The sequence below is a fragment of the Notolepis coatsorum genome (genome assembly GCF_963971535.1).
Source record: "Notolepis coatsorum genome assembly, chromosome: 6".
NCBI classification, from domain to species: Eukaryota; Metazoa; Chordata; class Actinopteri; order Aulopiformes; family Paralepididae; genus Notolepis; species Notolepis coatsorum.
This window is the reverse complement of record NC_140170.1, coordinates 138,452,561-138,470,843: the sequence shown is the minus strand read 5'-3', so window position 1 is coordinate 138,470,843 and position 18,283 is coordinate 138,452,561. Positions and strand designations below refer to the sequence as shown.

At 42.7% G+C, this 18,283-nt stretch overlaps 1 protein-coding gene across 1 annotated transcript in view; it reads right to left on the bottom strand.

Annotated features, from left to right (window-relative positions):
* The window catches only part of plxnb1b (plexin b1b), a 209,140-nt gene that overhangs the window by 145,700 nt on the left and 45,157 nt on the right, over positions 1–18,283 (bottom strand). Inside the window, exon 2 of the mRNA XM_084317760.1 lies at positions 11,970–12,053. The gene's annotated coding sequence lies outside the window, so the exon portion shown is untranslated. The remainder of the gene's footprint in view (positions 1–11,969; positions 12,054–18,283) is intronic.

Here is an 18,283-nt window from a genome sequence, read left to right as displayed (position 1 = left end):
TGATCTAAGAAATGTTCCCTTTTGAGAAGCAGCAGATGCTAAATGAGTAATTTACTCCATAGGTTCACTTGCAAAGGAAAAAAGCACTCATATTCGGCACTACTAGACAAACAATACCACATACCCTTAACCACCAGAGGTGTACGCTCTTGTACACAAAAAATCATCAGCTGATTAAATGTAAATGTTAAAGTCTGAAGATTTTTCTGTGCTCAATGGGGGGTGCTTTTGTTCATGTTGCTTTTGAGATGTTGGTGGGTTGGGGGTTAGCTCCAGCGCTAACACAAGCATAAAAAACTCAAAAAGCCCAACGAGGCAAAAAAACTATTTTCACCCACCAAGCCTCCAGTCCAAATAAGCTTGTTTTCTAATTTTTTCTTTGAAGCAGCGGCCAAAACATGAAAGGAAAACCTGGGAAAGAGGAGGATGATTCTTCCTTTTTCTTTTTTACCCATTCAGAGTCAAACCACTTTGACAGCACAGGATTTTCACCTCCTCGACATCAAAGGGAGATCACCACCATGTAAAAAACACTTAACCCTTCCGGTGTCTTAATACCGCTTTCTAAGCGGTTTCTTTGCAGAATTCAGCATGGCGGTGGAGGCCATTAGAATTTTGGAAAATGTATATCATTGAAGGAGAAAGTTCTTTCCCCCCAGGCAGTCAGACTGGTGAACAAATAACACTAGCGGCCGACTAGTGGCCTGTGACTGGAGTAACACAGTGCTGTTTCATTGCAGTCTCTGCTACTGTTTTGAACACACTACACCCACGCAATGTTTGTTAAAGTAGCCAGAGCTACTTTATCACTGATTCTACTGCCACTTTGCATCCACCACACCTACATTGTGATTATTGTATTGTAAATTAATGCAATTTCTTTCCAATCATCTAATCTTTACACAATTTTATTGTTTCGTTTTTGATTCCGATACCGATTCTGATTCCGAGAGCATGAAAAGGCTGGAGCAGACGGTCAAATGAAAATTAGGATTCTGGACCCTTCTCTGCCCGGCGAGAAGCAAAGGATGAACAGATGGAAGTGACTTTGAAAGAAGGAGAAGATCGCTGCTCATCCTCCGTCTCTCCATCTCCGTTTTCCACCTCCCTCTCATTTCTCAGCGCCAGGGTCTGGCGGTCACATTAAGTTCAGGCATGGCTCATGACGCTCCTAAGACGAAAATGTAGAGAGTTGACCGAACGACATGATTTGATTACTTTGGCCTGCTTGTTATGAGTGCCCCCCGCCCCCCGCCCCCTCCATGCTCCCTCGCTTCAGGAAAGTCACCTTGTTTCACAGAGAGAGCGTACGGAGATAAGTGGACCGATTAGGTCCGTGATTACATCACAGACAGGCTCCTTGGACCATTTCAAGTACGGTCATGTAGAAATAAGAGCAAGACGGAAAATGAACACAAAAGCACAATAGCTTTGTTTCTTCAACGGAGAAGATGTTTCTGAGAGAGATTAAGACTGAGCTTTGTGCATATGTGTGCATGTCTACACAAAGTACGTACTGAAGGAAACCATCTCAATCATATGTCTGCAGTGCACTGAGTGTTTGTTCAGTGGTTGTACTGTATTGCTGATGCTTCCCCATTTAGCCTAATGTCAAATGTATCTTACTTACTTACTTACGTTACTTACTACTGTCAATTGTTTTTACTGTAAACAATGTTTTTGCTAAGCATATTCATTCATTCAATCTTGAAAGATCATTGAGAACAAGCTCTCATTTACAATGACGTTGAGAAGTACAGCACATAATGAATACACAAAGAGAAAGCCAATCTAATTTATTAAAACAATGATAGACTGAGGTCAAATGGTTGGCTATAATACAAGTGTTGCAAAATATTCCATGTGTTGGGGGCACAGAAGCTAAAAGCAGATTCTCTTAATTCAGTGCCAACTCTGGGGACCTTAAGTGTGAGCCGAGCAGATATAAAGGTCCAGACTCTGGACTCATTCAAAAAACTCCTCAAAACCCACCTCTTCAACTTGGCCTTTAACCCCTAATTTCCCACCTTGTATGTTGTGTCTGTCCACTATATTTGTTACTTTTGTTTGTTTTTTCCCCCATTTAAAGCGATCTTGGGTCTTATGAAAGGTGCTATATAAAACTAAGTTGTTATTATTATTAGACTCCAGAATTCCAGGCCAGTAATGAAGTGATGTAGGATGGAAGATCAAGAAACTAGGGTGGAAGAAACTACGTCTCCAAAATCCAAAACAGACTTCAACAACCCTCCTTCTACTAAGCATAGGGAAATAGGTTTTTGTACAAAAAGCCAACCTTCTGTCACAGTTTACTTGCAAGGTTATCTACATTTCAACTACAATTTCTCATCACTCTCTCAACTCAACTTATATACCTACTGCTTCACTGTGTACCCAATCCATATACTGTGTATGATAGCATGTACAACATTGCTGTATATACTGCATATATACATTTATAATTATAATTTATATATATATATAATTTATAGGAGTTATATGCAGGTATATTCAGACAAATATGGGTATATATATGCGGTAATATAAATATATTATATTTATATTACCGCATATATACCCATATTTGTCTGAATATACCTGCATATAACCCCTCTATATACTTGCTTGTAAACCTGCACACAACCCTTAGCTCTGTATGATAGCATGTACTATAATACTGTATACCATATATATATATGTATTCCCACCACATATATACCTATCCTCACCCGTCTGTACTTACCTGCACAATAGTCCTTTACATTATCTATATCTGTACTAGGGCTGGGCGATATGGCCAAAAATTGTATCACGATATATCACGATAACATTTTTCATATCGTTCGATATCGATAATTATCTATATTTTTATTAGTATAAAAAAAGTTTATATTTTTTATTATTATTTAACACTTTCGCGGCCACTGGGATGAGTCTAATTAATCTCAAGAGGACAGTGAAATGTAAACAGACGTGGGGCTGTTTGTAGAGCTAAATCTATACTTTATAGTATTGCTATCTGTCCATTCTCATTCTGAATTGAGACCATAAACCGTCCCTTCAAAATGGCTTAAAGAAAAAAAATATTCATCATTATTACATGGCGTTTTCACATTTGCCGAAATGCTTGCTTGTGATTGGTCAATAGCCCCCCGACAGCGGTCATTATTTTTCAATAATGACCGCTGTTTTTTCAATAATGACCGCTGTGCGCAGCTGTTCGCAATCAAGCCCACTGACACACACTGTTTCAGTGCAATTAGACACTGCCGGTGTTCTGCTACCGGCGATGACAGGGGGCGGAGCGACGAGCGGAGCGACGAGCGGAGCGACGAGCGGAGCCAGAACACAGCGGAGCCAGAACAGAGGCTGCCCGCGATAATAATAATCACTTTATTTGGGCTGACAGAGCCACAGAACAACTGCGATTTGTCAAATGAATTAGGTATATTGTTAGTAAGTTAGCCATGTAATAAGCGGGATAATGTATAGCTTTACTCTGTCATTGTCGCAAAATAATTGACCTTCACTGACGTTTAAAACACCTCGCCGAAGCGGCTCGGTATTTTAAACTACGTGTCGGTCAATTATTTTGCGACAATGACCTCGTAGCTATACATTATCCCTTACATACGTTCTCATTTTATAGTGCGAGATAATGGGCTAATAGCTAATAACGTTAAATCCAATGGCATTTCGGTTATAGATACGCTCCAGTTAAAACTCAAACTGCAAGGGCGGTCAGGTGGCGTAGCGGAGATTGCGTTCGTCACCAAACACCGGAGGCGAATCCAGCTCACAGCTCCGGCGTTGTCACCAGCTTGGCTGGCCGTTCACACTAATACAATTGGCAGTATTAGAGGGGGGGAAAGCTGGAGGGGTGGGTCCAGGTCGTTGTAAACAGCGACTCCTACAGTTCGGTCGGGGCGCCTGCTCAGCGCGGATAGGATCTAAGGGGGGTAGTGTGATCCTTCCACACGTTACACCCTCTCAGTGAGAGTCCGCGCTGCCAGGTGAAAAGAAGCGGTTGATTGGCTAGACGTGTGTCGGAGGAAGCACGCGATAGCCTCCACTCTCCCAGACCGACTGTGGGGGGTAAGTGTGCAGCGACCAGGAAGGGGATTGGGAATTGGCATAACGACTAACATTGGGATGGCAGAAAATCGGAGGAAAAAAGGAGGGGGGAAAAGATCAATAAAAAAAATAAAAACTCAAACTGCATATGATCGGCACGATCCTCACGCATGTATGCATGAAAGGGGGGGGGGGGGGGGGGGCGGGGGACGTCGTTTCTGATTATTGATTACCAATAACCGTGTTAGCCTCATTAGCCTCATAGGCCGAACGCCTGGATGGCTATCAAAACAAGGCCCGATCGGGATGTACTTTACGTGAAAAAGATCTTACCGTGGTCCGGTGGGATCCCCCCGAGCATTTCCCCGTTATCGATCGATATGTCCATTGGCTGATGATAAATCCCCTTATTGCATGGTGAAATCTGCGATGCAAAATGTAATCCAAGCTACATGCTGCACATCTAGAATCCTGCTAACTGAAATCTCCATTGAAAGCAAAAAAAAAAAAAAAGACTGATCCGTTCAGCCACAGGGCACACTGCATTATCGCGATAGCGCCCCCTCTTTTCTTTTGGAAAGAATGATAATTTTTATTTTTTTAATAATTATAAATATTAAAAAAAATATATATAAATATATTTGACTAAGAGGTTGGCCAGTCGACTACGGCTCCTTTCGACCGATTAGTCGACTAATAGGGGTCAGCCCTACTGTGTACAGACGGTTTCAAAATGTATTTAATTAGAAAGCAAAGTAAATAAATGGACAAGAGAAAAATATATCTCAATTTGGTCAGTATTGTCATTTGGACAAGCAAAGCCATTACTTTAAGTTGCAGGCAAGCAAGACAAGTTTGTCGACCGTCTCTGGTTTTAAAGCTGCCCTGTTGCAGGTCACAAAAAAAATCACTACATTTATTATAAAAGAATTTATATAATTTCTTTTATCGATTATTGTCGATTATTAAAATATATCGCAATAATTATCATTATCGTTTTATCGCCCAGCCCTAATCTGTACATATCCTACTCTTACTAGTAGGGATGGGTACAGAATTCGGTACTTGGTACTTACCGAAACACGTCGGTAATACAGAGTATCGATTCACATGAGATAGTTATAAAAAAAAAAAAAAAAAAATCCTTTTTTTTTACAATTTTTTCCTTCATGTCAACGTTCACACGCACAATATACGATTACCTAGGATTTTACTTGATTCTACAACAAAGCAGTCGGGGCAATGGCAACCTAAAACGGTCGAAAGTGTGGTTATTTGAAGTTTGGATTTTTTTCTTCACAACTGAGGTAGGTAGATTACATTTTTAGAGACTAAAGTACCGAAAAAAGGTACGGTTGGGTACCGGTATCCATTCACAGGTACCGGTACTGTATCGGTTCAAATGTGAACGGTACCCATCCCTACTTACTAGTTACGCTGCTGGCCAGTAGTAGTCATAATGTCTCTATTTATATAATACAACTCTGCAGTGTACATACATCTAATTAGCACTACACTCAGTAGTACTAATTTGTATCATTTCAGCAAATTAGAGTCAGCAACACAATAGACAGAGATGAACCTGACAACACCTCAAAGAAGAGACAATACCATTCATATAAATAAGTCTGGATATAGGATTATTGACATGATGATGTAATCCTATGTAAGCACCCAGTAGTGAGTTTTTTTTTACATGCAACTACAAAATGTGAATTAAACACAACACACATCCCATTCCCTTGTAAAATGTCTGATGTAACACCGGTGTTGTCGTGAGCTTATTAACTGGTGTGGACATGTCCTCACTGTGGCGCCCCTTAGTGTGTGTGTTCACGTGCATGTTGTTTGTTGTAACCTCTAGTGCAGTCTGTTTGAAAAACTAAAACATGGTGGTGCTGTTTGGAACTGTAGCCTCTCCATCAGTAGCTCCGAGGACACAAACGGTCTGCCACATGCTGTTATGGTCCCTAAGGGAAAGGCTTTTATGATCAGAAGCAATTTTATGAAACGACCACATCCTTTGCTATGCACAAACAGACACACACACAAACACACACAGGGGAATGGTGCGCGATTCAATGCTGATACAGAGTACATCCCATAAAAGTTAAATTACATGCTATGATCACATCCAACCATCTACTTTTTGGAATTTGAATCGCCACTATTGCCATATTCCACGCAGAGCCATTAGAAATGAACTTCCCTTTTGAAACACGCATACATGTTGGCATTTCATCAGAGGGGTCAGAGTGCAGGATCAGCCATTTGGAGCAACTAGGGGTTCAGTGTCTTCCTTGAGAACACTTTTGGCAGGGGTGGGCGTGGGAGTCAAACCCATGACCTTTCGGTTATTGGAGGCCAGTCCCTCTAACCACCAGGCTCTCTTGCAGCTACTTGAGAGAAAATACAGGTCAGTTTCTCTCCTAAGAGCTGAAGTGTTTGCGACAACAAGTCATTCTCACATGCATGTCACTTGTAGCAAGCTGGACTTGACTGCGTGGTTGCCGGTTGGTCACTAAGGTCAGGGCAGATTGGACGAGACTGAGAGGTTGTCGTCAGATGGCAGTGTTAGGGTCATGTTGGGAGAACAGTGTGAAGAGATACCACCTTTACAAAAACAAGGGTGTTTCTCTTCAAGAAGATGACACAGCGTCTCGGTGCTGGATGGTCTGAGTGAGACCATTTACCAACATGGTAAATGGCAAAGATAAATGGCAAAGATTAACCCTTTCACTGCCACACTACCAAACGGTTAACCCTTTCCCTGCGACAATACAGAAGGTTAACCCTTTCACTGCCACACGACAAAGGGTTAACCCTTGCACTACCACACTACAGAAGGTTAGTAAAGAGTTAAGCTTGAACTGTAGTGTGGTAGTGAAAGGGTTAAAACACACACACCATAGGTCAGGAACTACCAACTTCAGCATCTGAACAGACAGCAGAGAAGCAGTGTGTGTGTGTGTGCGTGTGCGTGTGCGTGTGCGTGTGCGTGTGTGCCACACCACACCCTGCCCGGTCACACAAACACCTGAAAATGTATTTATTTCCACTGGGACTGTAATAAGGCTGCCATTCATTTAACTAAAATGGAGGGAGAGAACCACAGGCCTTAGTAGCACTGCAGCCCGTTCCAGTAGGAAATACTTAGCCTAACCCCATCCCATGAGGAATAAAATACTGGAAGATACTTTGCAATTTGCTCCAAATGGACAGAAAAGCAATGTGAATTCAAGATTGATCAATACAAAACCAGAGTACATGGAGGAAACCCATGCGAACACAGGGAGAACATGCAAACTCCACAGAAAAGCGCCCTTGCTGGGGTTCGAACCCAGGACCTTCTTGCTGTGAGGCAGCAGTGCTAACCACTGAGCCAATACCAATTCTAAGTCCTAAACCTAAGTATCGGCCACCAGAGTAACGATTCAGAACCATTTTACGAAGCAGTGCAACCCTGCAGGGACCTGGCCTTGTAGTGATCTGCTCTTTTGTGGCCGTTTTGAGGAGGTGAAGGTCTGTGTGACTATGTGGCCAATCCCATTAAACAGTCCACCTATAGTATAAATACAAAACTGAGATATTCACTGCCTTTTCTTTCTCCACACAAGGATTTTGCCATTGTCATATGGACACTTCAACATACGTATTTAAACATGCAGAATGTGGGGACACTCCAACATACGTATTTAAACAAGGAGCTCATCGTGGACTTCAGAAAGACTAGAGCCAGCGTGTATGCCCCCGTCAACATCAACGGGACGGTAATATAGTATATTACATTTGCACTCTGGTTAGATGCCAAACCTTTTTTTAGTTGTACTGTACTTGTGCTGTATAATGATACATTTTAATCGAATCTAAACATGCAGAATGTGGGGACACTTTCTCAAAACATTGGGGAAATTATCATATAGATCCCCTGTTAGTACCGATACCAGTATCTGTGGATTCCTATTCTGAACAACCTAAATGAATGGAAAATATCTGGAAGTGAACAATCTAGCTTTTGAGAACTGTAGATCTTGTTTTGAAAAATAACATAGAAGTGGCAAGATCTAATCACTCAACTTGAAACCTTCCTGAGTGACTGACCATATTTAGTAATGTCTCACAAGTTGGAGACAATGACCTCAGCCAGTCTGTGTGGACCCAGCACAGGCTCATTTAAGCGGGTTTATTTAGTATCGCTCAGGATTCCTTATGAAACCCCCTAATGTTAGTTAAGATGTCTGATACGCTTAGAGGCTGCATAATATGCAGTCCCCCTCACCCCCAGAGCCCCGCCATGCGCACAGTTTGATGTAGTTCAAATATAAGGAGAGTTTACCTTGGCTGTCGTTCTTGACCAGGAAGTGGAGAGAGTGAGAGTGAGAGTGGGCGGAAGAGAAAGATTGAAAAGGAAGGTTTATGTGTAGGTACCTACGCGTGTGGTATCTGTCTGTGTGTGTGTGTGTGTGTGTGTGTGTGTGTGTGTGTGTGTGTGTGTGTGTGTGTGTGTGTGTGTACACGTACATATATACTAGTTTGCCTATTTGCAAAAATGACAGATTGCCTTGGTATTCCAATAACATTCCTTCCATCCCTTTAGGCTACGTTTGCAGTGCCTCCACGCCTCGGGTCAGTGTGAGCAGCCTACCAGAAACAGTGCATAGCTGCCATTACGGGACCTGTCCTGGCACGCAGTTGAACATCATACCATAATAAATGAATGTCCGGGTGAAGCCATACATGGAGAACCGTAAGCGAGGCCCTCCGTGCTTCGCTTATCGTTCCCCTACATCAAATCAGAGGGAAAGACAATTGGTTTTAAGGGTCCAGACGCAATCCAATCTTCACCTCTTATGTTTTTAAGTATGGCAATCTATCTTGTGCCAAGTGTGCAAAGTGGCGGCTAATTCCTGAAGGATCTAACTTTGCTTTATGTTCAATCCTTTCTTAGCTTTTAAATGACACCATTACACGGTCTGTTTGCATTTGGTATGAGACACTGTCTGTGGTAGGCCAGGTGTATCACAATTAAGCGGGCAGACACACACATTCACTCTCTCTCTCTCTCTCTCTCTCTCTCTCTCTCTCTCTCTCTCTCTCTCTCTCTCTCTCTCTCTCTCTCTCACACACCTTGCTCCCATGCCGAGTTTCCCATCTACCGTGGTTGATCATTTCCCTGTAATCTAATGCTTGGCTGCTCATCTCCGGTCTGCTGTGTGTGTTTGTTGGTGGGATCAGATGGCTGGAGGGCCAGTTAGAGGGTATTCAGTATCTACCATCATTGGTCAACACTTCTATGAGGAAGACATGTTTCTTTTCGTTCCCTATACTTATACGATACTGTATGTTACTGTGCCGTCTGCTTAACCATATAAATACTTCACATTTATTCTGAAAGACATAAATCTAAATATAGGTCTGTTTGACTCCAATGTTGACAAACATTACTAATGCCAACAAAACTGTATGTGCCATCTGTATGTGTATTGTCTGTTAGTCCCTGTATCAAGATCTCAGTCAAACAATAAGAGAATGAATATATGTCTCCATTCAAAATGTCTTATTTTGGTTGGTAGGGCCACCCATTTGATGTTTGGATCATGGATCAGGTCTTTAATCATGTTGTAGTCCGTCAGGTTGTCAGTTGAGCTGCATATAGTTCAGGTCTCTGAACATCTGAGTGAATTTACAATGTGTATGCGTGCGCGCGCGTGCGTGTGTGTGTGTGTGTGTGTGTGTATGCGTGTGTGTGTGTGTGTGTGTGTGTCATGATTGTTACAGTATGGTTTCTGTCTGACAGGGAGAACAATGTGGTGGGCTTGGCTGGTCCACTGATTCACCAAGAGCAACAGGCTAATACCAACTCTGACAAACCTGACTCAAAACAAACTATGTGTGTGCGTGTGTGTGTGTGTGTGTGTGTGCGTGCGTGCATCACAAAGGTCAAGACAGGAAAGCATTGGGTCTGCAGGAGCAAATGGGGTGTGATGTGTTTAGAGAGGAAAAAGAGTGTCTATGTGTGTTGTGTGCATGCACGTGCACGCACGGCGTGTGTTGTGTTTGTGCGTGCGTGCGTGATGAGCAGCTGGGTAAACACTGCGAGGCAGGGCACTGAATGATGTGTTGGGCAGTGCCACCGAGAGCTACTGGATGTGAAAAGTCCTCAAGATAAACCCAAACAACACAACTGTGTGCGTGTGCGTGCAACACATACAACCAGAACACCACTCACCTGATAAAAGAAAAAAGCAGCCAACAACTGTGTCCAGAGTCTCCAGAGGCGCATACCCCACCAGGCCAGCGGGGTTTATGCGAGTGAAGTAGTGTTTAAATAAGGACTCAAATCACAGGCCGAGTGCTCATTCAACCGAGTGCGCCGAGCCATGTGGACATGAGGTGACTCGGTGATAACCTGCCAGAATCCCCGGCACTAAAGTGCCACAAATGACTGTTGTATATTAGCTCAGTGTTTCTAAGTTTCTGCATCATTGCGGATAAGAACAGAAGAGTGAGAGTCCGGGTCTGGTGGAAGGCACAGCACACCTGGCTGGCTACAGAAGGTTGAGTGTTACACACAGGTTTCCATAAATAGATACATTTAGTGGTAGCATTTTACAAGATCAAATCACAAACTGATAAATAACATATTACACGTGTGTATTACGTTACATTAGTTACTGGCAGTGTTGTTGTAGCTTAATGCTACTTTTGGAGGTGGGGAAGCGCACCTACTGTCCGACTGTGATTATAGACTGTAGAGAGAGAGCATTGAATTACCATTTTCTCAAAATCAAAACAAGGACTAACAAATCAGATATAAAAGATACCCAAAGGCTCATAAGCTTGGTTTGGGAATTCCTTGAGAATGAGAAGACATAGTTAAACGCAGGCTCAGGTGTATATGTTGCGTCAACGTCAGGCAAAGTTGAACAATGGGGTCTAGGCTTTGACAAATGGGAGAATGACATGTGACATAATGGTGGTTTACTGTGTATTTGAGACGGCTGCCTGGCTGTGCAGGGCATGAGGAGGAGAGGTTAGAAGGAGGTGCAAAACAACTCACTTGCCCCAACCCTCAGGGTACAACCAACCACAACTGCTTCGGTGCTTCCTCTCTCCCCTCCAACTGCCGACCCCCCTATGCGCCACCACCCCCGTCCGTCCCCCACCTATACATCCAACTACAGCCCCAACCACCCCAGCCTGGGGGTTAAAAGAAATACTACTGGATCCAATTTCACGATGTAATCAAAACACTGGGCTTTGTGGGATCGCACAGAGGATGGGAGCAGAATGCTAACTTGGACAGGGAGCAGAATCCAAGGAAGGGGGATCAGGCAGTCGTTTGCGTAACCAAGGTCAGCAGGAGAAGAAAACAACAATCCTTGGCTGAGCCCAAAAGGGCCAGAGCACAAGGAGGAGGCCAGGGAGGAGGGCTGACCAAGCGAAGGGAAATATGAAAACAAACAGATAAAAAGCTACTGTAGGGAGGGCTCCCACGTCCGCAGCGTGGCCAGAGCTTCTGGTCTGGCGTGTGGGGAGAAGTAATTGGGACCAGCCGTTGACACTTTAAATAGCTGCTGAATGCACTGGGATGCGGTTTGGGGGAAGTGGACTTTGTCACTGCTGGGGGAGAAGACTGTTGTCGAGCTGTTGTATAATTCGGATGAATTGGAGGAAGTATCTCGAAAGCTGAAATGATTACTCCCTGGACACGACTAGGTATCTCTTGGCATACAACTGGTGCCGAGACCAAAATAAACTTTAAAATCGAGTTATGATGTTCATAATATGAAAACAAAACACTGTGGGCAAAGAGCTGCTAAATTATTTTGCCCTGCATCGTGTTACTTATATACACACCGGCTAACACAGAACGTCATTCGGATTCTTCTTACCTGTGGAATTCTACTTCTCTTTTCCTGACATTCCAAGGTTCCAGGAATCACTCTTTCACGAGCCCCATGAGAATCTGTCCAAACCTGAAGGAAGACGACAAGCGATTAGAACATTCACAGGCAGTATGTCTTCCTGGCTTTCCCCCTGTCAAATCCTGTCATGAATTACAAATACCGCAACACAAATGGTTAGAAAAGGCCCATCGTTTGGAAAAGGGCTCCTGATGAGCTTAGCAAGGGACTAAAGCTTCTTCCCATACACCAACTGAGCCTAAACCATGTCGTCTTAATGCATGCTATGCAGGTGAGGCCTCCATGACGAGCACAAGGCAGCTATTGTCAGAGGCAACAACAAAGCTGAATATGGCAGGCAAAGCAAGGCACAAAAGTCACCTTTAAATCAAGCAGGCAAACAGCTGCCACGGAGAAGAGAGCACTGGCACGACATGAAGCAGCCTCTTTGTAACGAGCAGACATTCAAAGCCACAACTTGAGAACGGTTAGGAGAGCATTATGGTTTAGACAACTGCATTGTAAAATGGGGTAGTTAAAAAACACTGTGGGCTATTTGATGGTATCTCTCCATGATTATTTCATGGGTTGTATTAACCGGACCAAAAAAGGGAATGGGTTAAAAATACACATCACCGGTTAAATGAAACCCTGACTATTCTGGTGAATTCTATTGATGTTGTGCTTATGTGCTTCTCCAGGTGTTCTCCAATATTATCCACTTCACCACAGGAGTTGCAAGCTGGGTTATTATAGTTTTGCATTTTTCTATAGTTTTTTTAAATTTTTTATTTCGATATCGATTTTTGTTTTCAACTCAGTTTAGTTTCAGTTTAGTTTCCAGAGTGAGTTTGCTATTTTTTCTTTTTGGTTCTTTATTATAAGTTCAGTTGTATCATTCACTTCAGGAGTTCCAATTGATGGTCACCGTCTAGGAATGCTGCCTTAACGTGGCCAAGGCTCGGTCAAACCTGGAACTTCCCCAAACATCCCTCAGGGTTGTGAGAAAGAGAGAGTGAAGTAAACTATTACATTCTGCCTTGAGGCTCACAGGCCTGCGCATCTGCTGTCCAAGCATTTTCTTATTGCTATAGAGATGGTTGTAAACTACAGGAAACCCTATAGCTTTCTGCCAGCTGATCCCAACCCTCCCTGGCCTGGATGTGTTCAGTCTTGCTATGTGTGATGATTCCCTCAGGTGAGCTAAACTCAGCCCTCACTCACAGAAAATGTCTCCATTGATCAATGGCCCAGGCTATGACTGCTAGGCCTAGAGCTTATCTACATGAAGACAAATGGAAAGCTGAAGACCGATTGTATTGAATAATACTTCTACAATGTTAGTCATTATGCCGATGGGGAACAGGAAGGATTGCAGCCTTTTAGTATCTTGTTTGTTCCCCTCATTGGGCTTCCTATTCCAGATTCCTATTCCAGATGAAGGAGTACGACTGACTGGTGGCACACAATGGTTCATCAGGTTAAGTAAACAGGCCACAGACAAGCTTATCAGCGAGCTATAGGAGCAGCCAGAGTTCAACTTCGTCTGGGATCTAATGATGCGAGAACGTGTTTGGCTTTTGCCTTCTCCCTAATCTTCCTCCTAATGCACTGAAGAGGACCATCATGTCAAAACGCTGGCTACTACTTAAATAAATTATTTTTGCATCAAGGCTACAAGTGTGCGACGGTCTTCCTTCACACTACTGCATTTTCTGTTGTGGTCAGCAGCACTCCAACAATGTTCCCTTTTTCCTTCTCTCTCCATAGGGTTTTGCCTTCTTAACCATTAGGGCTGTCTTAAATACTTCGAAGCTTCGTTCGATGGGCATGGGATTCGAATATGAAAATAAAATGCGATTATTAAAAAAGAAATATATATATGCTTTTTTTTGCAAAATCAACTCTGCCACTCTTTGTTAACTACAACAAGCAATGCTGTTTGTTATTTAAGATGAGGTCGGACTCGGCACTGACAGATTTGTGTTCATTGTGCTGCTTTTATAAAGCCTCAAATGCTTACAATATTTCATAAAAGCAAAGTGTTTTGTTTGTCTAAGATTTAAAAAGGTTTAAACTTTACAGCACTGACAAAGTTGAACAAAGTGCTGTACAAGTCCCACAACATAATTTTTTTTTTATAAAAAATTAAATAAAATAAAAAATCAAATATTTATTTTTTATCTCGAAGCTTCGAATTAAAATCGAATCTCGGCCCCGAAGCTTCGAATTCCAAAAAAAAATCGAAGGTCAGCCCTAATTATTAGACAGGTAGAACGTGATAATGATGTAAGCCACATTGCTGCCAAGCCCATGGAAGAAACCTTATGTGAGGTCACTAACAAAACAAAAAGCTAGACACGCACTCTCACTTTAAGGGGCTGATTTGAATCCGGATGCATTTAAGCTTTAATTGCTCCCTTTTGTGGCCGTGAATTAAGACTGTGCCCATTTCAGCCAGGCAGCCCATTATAAGAGAATACAGTGACTCAACCAGTGACATGGCGTGTTTGCTCACCCTTGGCAAAATCGGCGGGTCACCGGCCAAAACAGACGGTCGATTGTCCCCCTCACACACACACGCTGGGGGGTGACATCACACCCATTGTATTAAGAGCCTCTCCAACATGCCTGTTGCTCCAAATAAACAAGGGCCTTTTTTTTTTTTTATAGGGATGAGTGTGTGGCCACCTCAACATAAATCAGGTCAGACGAACACGGAAAAGAAAATATGACCGCCATACCACATGGGAGGCAGGGAAACTTTGTTGTCCGTCAACAACAAAGGGGAAACGTGGTACTCTTCAAAGCAACTAAAATAGTCACAAGAGAGACACTGTGAGAAAAACAGGACTTCAAAAAGACGGTGGTCCTGAAAACAACAAAGCACTCCGATCAGTATGAGCCTATGCCCTTGAATTAGCATGTTGGCAAATTCTGGCACACAACAGTGGACAATGGACACCAGAACTCCATAACACTCTTTTTTTCCCTGCCAACTCTCTATTCTCTCTCTCTCCAGTGAGTCTGGAACACAAATCTTTCCCAAACAGATGGGAGACCTTCAGCTGGGAAATTACACGACGTCAACCAAACCAACAGTGCCACCATTTTTGGGATTGTTAAGCCTTCGCTCTTAAAACTAGCGTGGACAGTGTTCCATTGGCCACAGTCCTGCCTGTAATTACACACCAAAAACTACTGCTTTAGTCTTTCCTTTCTCTCAACTCGAGGATAAAAGGAGACTGAAATATAACTCCAAAGCGTCCCGTCCGAAAGCCTTTGCCCTCTTTGCCCACTTGGCACAAGGATGATGATATCCTAATTGCTTCCTTCCTGGACTAACAATATGCTATCGCCTCTCAGACGCGACAACGGTTATGCAAACGCAACCCGCGATGATGAATCCGAACAAGAGGCCTTTCAGGCCCCCGTCATATAATGAGCTTGCTGTAAATAAGGTTGTGAGTGAATAGAAAGGGCCACACAGGCAATTAGTTCTCCTGCATGAGTTCCAGATATGCACCATGTTCATTGGAGCTGCCGTACGGTGAAGCTAAACACAAGGATTACTCGTGTTACTTCATAATGAAGTGAAAGGAGGCATCTCTGTAGGCCTTAAAGGCATGACTGCTCTGCTATGACTGGTGGCTTCTTTTTTTTAGACTAATGTGTCCTCAGACAGAGCGGGACAGGCGACTGTGTTAGTATGGCAACTTCGTTAAGTGAAAGTAGCATGTTTCTAAAGGCATGCCTGCAACAGGATAAGCCGATCATCTTAATCTGACGGCAGCACATGGCATTTCCGTGCATTAGTCAGATTAACAAATGTACATGCAGGACATTAATGTGCAATATGGAACTTTAATTTGCCTGCATACATGCACACACACACACGCAGATAGGCTGGCTGGGTTATCAGCTGTGTCTCATCTGCCTACTTTCATTACCTATGCTTTTTTAACTCGGTATGAGAGGTCATCCGCCCCCGCCCCCCCCCTTCCCTCCTCCACGACCTACCCCCCTCCATCCTCGCCCTGTCCGTTAGAGACACTCATTCACACATCCAGAGAGATCACATAAAGTTAACGACTACAAGAGCGCAGTCGATTTAAATTTATGGGCAGAGGAGAGAAGGAGACAGAAGAGGGGTTGTTTGTGCAGTTTTGGAGGGTCGCAAAAAGTGGCCTACAGCCACTAAAAATCACTGTTCAATGGAGACAATGATTCCAGTCATGCTCAAATCGGCAATATCACCAGCCAAACTAATTTCGAAGTACAGCAGCAGATGCTGTTGTTGTGGTAATCCCATTTGAATTTCTTAAAAGGCAGCAGTCTATTGGATAGGTCTGAACTTGTGTTATTTGTCATCAGCTAATAATAACAGCTGATAATGAAATCGGAAACACAAGGGTAATCAATGAAGCCCAAGGGTAATCAATGAGGATTTACCCAATTCAGTGTAAGATGACTCCAGTACAGTGTTCCACAGGATCAATCTGGCATCAATATGTACAGGTCTATTCTGTGAAATGGTACAAAATCTTCTCTAGTCTGTGATCATTATTGTCAATGACAATTACAACCACAACTATCCTGTAAAAGGACAGATCTTTAAATATAGCTGTGATATTTGGAGGAAATTACAAAAGTTTCTTTAAATGTTTTGTTGTTGCTGTAATCAGGATGTGCGATGTGGTTATCATTTTTATGTTGGCGCTTCCAAAATAAACAAGTTGAACTTTTAAGCAGATGTCTTGGGTAGCTTATGGTGAACTGTTGCACCATAGACTGATCAGTTCTGATAACCTTGACGTTCCACAGCATAACGTTACTCCAGTGTTTCCCATCAATTACCTAGACTGTGGCGGCCAGCCACAGTCTAATTGGTCCCGCCACAGTTTTATAATGAACCAATTTTTTTTATTATTATACACTTCTTTTTTTTTTATGAAAATGTAAATATTTTTTTAAATATAAAGTTTGCCAATAGGGATGTATCAGTAGTATTGGCAGTATATTTTTTTATTTTCTAAAAAATAAACCAGTTCAACACTTTTGTTTAATTTCTTTGATGGCTCAAATGAATGCTCTAGTCCAGTGGTTCCCAAACCTCTCCTCGAGGCACCCCAGCCGTTCCATGTATTTGTTAAATTCCACCACCAGCACACCTGATTCAACTAATAAAGGGCTAGTTAAGTTGAATCAGTTGTGCTGGTGGTGGAATTTAACAAATACATTGAACTGCTGGGGTGCTTCGAGGAGAGGATTGGGAAGCACTGCTCTAGTCGATTTTGTGTTTTTAGCACAAAGTTCATCATCGATCTATTCTCTTTATTTTGCTCTCAAAATGCACCAGATTCATGCATTTAACTTTAAAATGTACCAAAAAAAGGTTACGGGGGGGGGGGTCATGCCCCCGGACCCGCCTAGAGGGGCAGAGGTTCACCCACCACAGTCTCACTCATTCTTTATCTATTCAGTAGGCTATTAGTAGTATGCCTATATGTGTAGTGGTAAGTTGGTAACACAGTATATTGTCTCAAAATAATATATCTTGATACGAAAAAGGTCACAATATGTAAAGATGGAGCTGGAAAATAGATGTTGTCTTTGTCCGAATTGGATATGATGTACTATCTTGACGGTCATAACAATCATCTATTTATCCTCTCATATATTAAGGAAGGGATCTAAGCTAGCCTAGACTTGTTTAATGAAAAATTATGTTAGGGACACTGAATCATGAAGCCCACAGTACTGTGTATATTCGTATGGAGTAGTCGTGCACTGAGCATATCATTACACCCGTACAAAACGTCTGAAAGAAATGCTGAGCTTAATCTCAACGGGCAAAACCCTTCCCCCTCTATAAAAGAAAATCTCAGTGGAACCCAAGGAATTGGAACAAACATGTAGGCCAAGGATCTTATTCTGCCACGATCACTGATTTCATTACAAAGTTCAATGAAAGGAGAAAGACATTCTACAATTTTCCACTTGATTAAACAAACACAAACAGAAGGGAGCAGCAGTGAGATTCGTGGGAAGATCCACGGTCCAGTTTTGGAGAAGGCTGCTCATTTCTTTTTGGCCATCCATAGACATGTCAAATAAGATGGTTCAGGAGATGCTCATTCCATGAACTACTAATGCCAGTCTGTCTATGAGAAGTCTTGACCTGGCAAATTGCATTTAATCAGACTTAGGGTTTTAAGTCAAGATCAGCCAGACGGCATAACAACAAGAGTCCACTGGGGAAACAAGCCTTTGTACGAACTTGGGACAAGACGGTAACCAGT